General features: G+C 38.3%; 1 pseudogene; it reads left to right on the plus strand.

Moving 5' to 3' along the window:
* Positions 1-576: 576 nt before the first annotated feature.
* LOC141155422 (olfactory receptor 5AR1-like) lies at positions 577-1,623 on the plus strand (annotated as a pseudogene).
* The last annotated feature ends 2,491 nt before the right edge of the window (positions 1,624-4,114 follow it).

Genomic DNA, 4,114 nt, shown 5'->3' on the forward strand with positions numbered 1-4,114 from the left:
AAAGAACCTTTACATGTTTAGTGTCTACGAACTCGTAATGACCTGGAGAATAATAATGGAACATCAGTTTTAGCATCCAGTGAACGTGAAAAAAAAAAAAAAACAACTGTGGAATTGCATTTTTTTGCAATTTCACCGCACTTGGAATTTTTTTCAGGTTTTCAGTGCACGATATTGTAAAACTAGTAATGGCGTTTAAAAGTCCAACTTGTCCCGCAAAAAGAAAGCCCTCACATGGCCATATTGCCCAAAAAACGAAAAAGGGTGCAAAAAACGAAAATGCAAAGAAGGAAAATCCCAAGGTCGCGAAGGGGTTAAAATAATTTTTCAAGCTGGTATTAAAAAGTATTCTAATTTACTGAGATAATGACGTTTGTGTTTTCATTGGCTGTAAGCCATAATCATCAGCATTAACAGAAATAAACACATGAAATAGATCACTCTGTTTGTAATGACTCTATATAATACAGGAGTTTCACTTTTTGTATTGAAGAACTGAAATAAATTAACTTTTTGATGATATTCTAATTTTGTGAGCAGCACCTGTAGATGACATGATTATGATAGGATCACACAATGTTATTCTCAGATCTAGAAAGTAGAGGTAAGTCAATTATTAAAGTAAACTTACATTTTTAACTTTTTATCTACGTCAGGTTCTCGATTACATAATATTGACCCGTTCAACCAATCCTCTGAGACCAGATTTTTCTCCTCGGTTTGTCCAACGTTCCTTACTTGAAGGTCATTGCCTTCCTTGCATTCTTAGTGATTTATGTGATAACAATTTTGGCAAACTTTCTACTGATCATTGCTGTGAGAATTAACCCAAAGCTTCACACTCCCATGTATTTTTTTCTTACTAATCTCTCTTTCCTTGACATTTGCTTCGCTACCACCGTGGTGCCTAAAATTCTAAAGAACACATTATCCACAGACAAGAGCGTCTCTCTACTAGAATGTGCCGTCCAGATGCACTTTCATTTGGGTTTTGGCTCCTCAGAGTGTTTATTACTTGCCATCATGTCTTATGATAGGTTTGCTGCCATCTGTAGACCATTGCACTATACCACCATCATGAACAAGAAGATGTGTATCAGTATGGCCGCTGCGTCATTGATCTCAAGTTTCATCCACTCTATTTTGGAAGTTACCTACACCTTCCAATTGTCTTTCTGCCGTTCCAATCATGTCAACCACTTCTTTTGTGAGGTTCCTCCATTTTTTAAAATAGCTTGCAGTGACACTTGGCTCCATGAAGTAATAATGTTTATTACAGCAACGATCATAGCTAGTTTGACTTTTCTCTTGATTCTGGTTTCATATGTCCAAATCATGTCCACAATCTTGAAGATCAATTCTTCTGATCGGAGCTATAAAACATTCTCCACATGTGTCTCTCACATAATTGTGGTGACTTTCTACTATGGAACCATTATGATTCTGTATTTACGGCCACATTCCCTTTCTTCTCCAAACATGGACAAGTCTGTTGCCATCCTCTACACGGCTGTGACTCCCATGTTAAACCCCATCATATACAGTGTCAGAAATAAGGATGTCAAAAACACCGTAAGAAAGAATCTAATCCAAGATTTTCTACAAATAAATTTATTTCTATGAAATCATAATATTATGACAGATATGGATTGAGGGTTTTAAATAGTTTAATATCTCTCTGGCCTTTCTCTGCCCCAAGTTTGGTGCAACTTCGGACTTGACCTGAAGGCCTCAAGCTCTTGACTCTTTATTTTTACCAAATTTATAACAGTTTCTCCCAAAACAGATATTTCCAACCAAAGCATGAAATTCATAGTACTATTATCCACATATATTGTCAAACCAGCAACCAAGGACAGGCCACCACAGCCACCACTGGGTCTAACGAATCTACAGAATTCAGACACAATGAACAATTGGTTATTCTATTAGATCTCGTGTGTGTATGTGTGTAAAAAAGCCTTTCCCGATTTTTTTTAAATTCAAGTTGTCAACATGGTTTGCAAAGAATATTGTTTATACAATATACAGTGGGGAAAATAAGTATTTGATACACAACCGATTTTGCAAGCTTTCCCACCTACAAAGAATGGAGAGGCCTGTAATTTTTATCGTAGATACACTTCACCTGTGAGAGACAGAATCTTAAAAAAAACAATAAAATTACATTGCATGATTTTTACATAATTAATTTGCATTTTATTGCATGAAATAAGTATTCGATACAATAGAAAAACAGAACTTAATATTTTGTAAAGAAAACTTTGTTTGCAATTACAGAGGTCAGAAGTTTCCTGTAATTCTTCACCAAGTTTGCACACCCTGCAGCAGGGATTTTGGCCAACTCCTCCATGCAAATCTTCTCCAGATCTTTCAGGTTTCGAAGCAGTCACTGGGTAACATTGAGTTCAGTTCCCTCCAAAGATTTCATATTGGGTTTAGGTCTGGAGACTGGCTAGGCCACTCTAGCACCTTGAAATTCTTTTTACGGAGCAACTCCTTAGTAGAGATGAGCGTTGTTCTACTCGAACTGTTTGCCAATCTCAAATTCGAGCTGTTTTGGGCGGTGTTCGAGCCGTTCGGCGAACACGAACAATTTGAGAAAAATTCGGCTGTTCGAGGTTATGATCGATAACTGTTCGTGCACCAAAATCATAACTGGATTTTTTCTCAGTAATGATGAAAATTAATGTTAATACGCAGTTTGAGTGTACAGCGGGGTGGGGGGAGGGGCAGGGGATGGATCTCTGCAGGAACAATGAAGATCTATATTTTTTTTCTCTTTCCCGCATTTGCAGTGGGGAGGTGCAATCTGTCAGCCTATCAGCAGCGCACACACGGAGCGAAGTGCTTTTTTTCACACAAGCAAGGGCATGTGTGATTGGCAGTGTATGTCACATGTCCTTGCCCTATAAGACCAAGCCATTTTCCCCGTCGCCACCATTTTCTCACTGCTGCAGCTGCGTGTTAGACGGCACCGCTGTTGCTGTGTGCGCTATACCTTGTTAATTTCAAGCCAATTTTCGCACAAATCTACAGATAGCTTGGGAGTAGGGAATAGTTGTGATTGCAGTCCTTTTAAGGACTAGGTTACAGCATTTCCTACGACTTTTATCAGGCAGGTCTGTGCTCTTAAATAGATAGATTGTGGGAGTAAAGACTAATTGTAATTGGAGTCCTTTTCAGGACTAGGTTACATCAGTTCCTATCAGTTTTTGCCAGGCAGGTCTGTGCCAGTGCTGTGCAAGTTTTTTTCACAGCATTTGGCTGAATCTAGCAAAGCTAATCCTTTTTGGCCTATTGCAGAGTGTGTTAGTCAGTGGAGTAGCCTATCTGTGTTGCAAGATATACCACCTGTGTATAGAATACCAATTTTTTTACTGCACCTAGTGAAGTAAAATCTTTTGGGCATAGCATCATTCTATTAGTCCATATATACTGACCTCCATCAGGTTGCAAATTGAATATAATTTTTTTCTGCATCTAGCTCTGAAAAAATATTGGGCTTCTAGCTGTGTGTGGGACTTGTTCTATTAATCCATCTATACAGACCTCCATCAGGTTGCAAACTGAATATATTTTTTTCTGCATCTACCTCTGAAAAAATATTGGGCTTCTAGCTGTGTGTGGGACTTGTTGTATTAGTCCATCTATACTGACCTCCATCAGGTTGCAAACTGAATATATTTTTTTCTGCATCTACCTCTGAAAAAATATTGGGCTTCTAGCTGTGTGTGGGACTTGTTGTATTAGTCCATCTATACTGACCTCCATCAGGTTGCAAACTGAATATATTTTTTTCTGCATCTACCTCTGAAAAAATGTTGGGCTTCTAGCTGTGTGTGGGACTTGTTCTATTAATCCATCTATACAGACCTCCATCAGGTTGCAAACTGAATATATTTTTTTCTGCATCTAGCTCTGAAAAAATATTGGGCTTCTAGCTGTGTGTGGGACTTGTTCTATTAATCCATCTATACAGACCTCCATCAGGTTGCAAACTGAATAGATTTTTTTCTGCATCTACCTCTGAAAAAATATTGGGCTTCTAGCTGTGTGTGGGACTTGTTCTATTAATCCATCTATACAGACCTCCATCAGGTTGCAAACTGAA

Source organism: Phyllobates terribilis, unplaced genomic scaffold (genome assembly GCF_046119375.1).
Source record: "Phyllobates terribilis strain yellow unplaced genomic scaffold, ASM4611937v1 Scaffold_7__3_contigs__length_470593459, whole genome shotgun sequence".
Classification (NCBI taxonomy): domain Eukaryota; kingdom Metazoa; phylum Chordata; class Amphibia; order Anura; family Dendrobatidae; genus Phyllobates; species Phyllobates terribilis.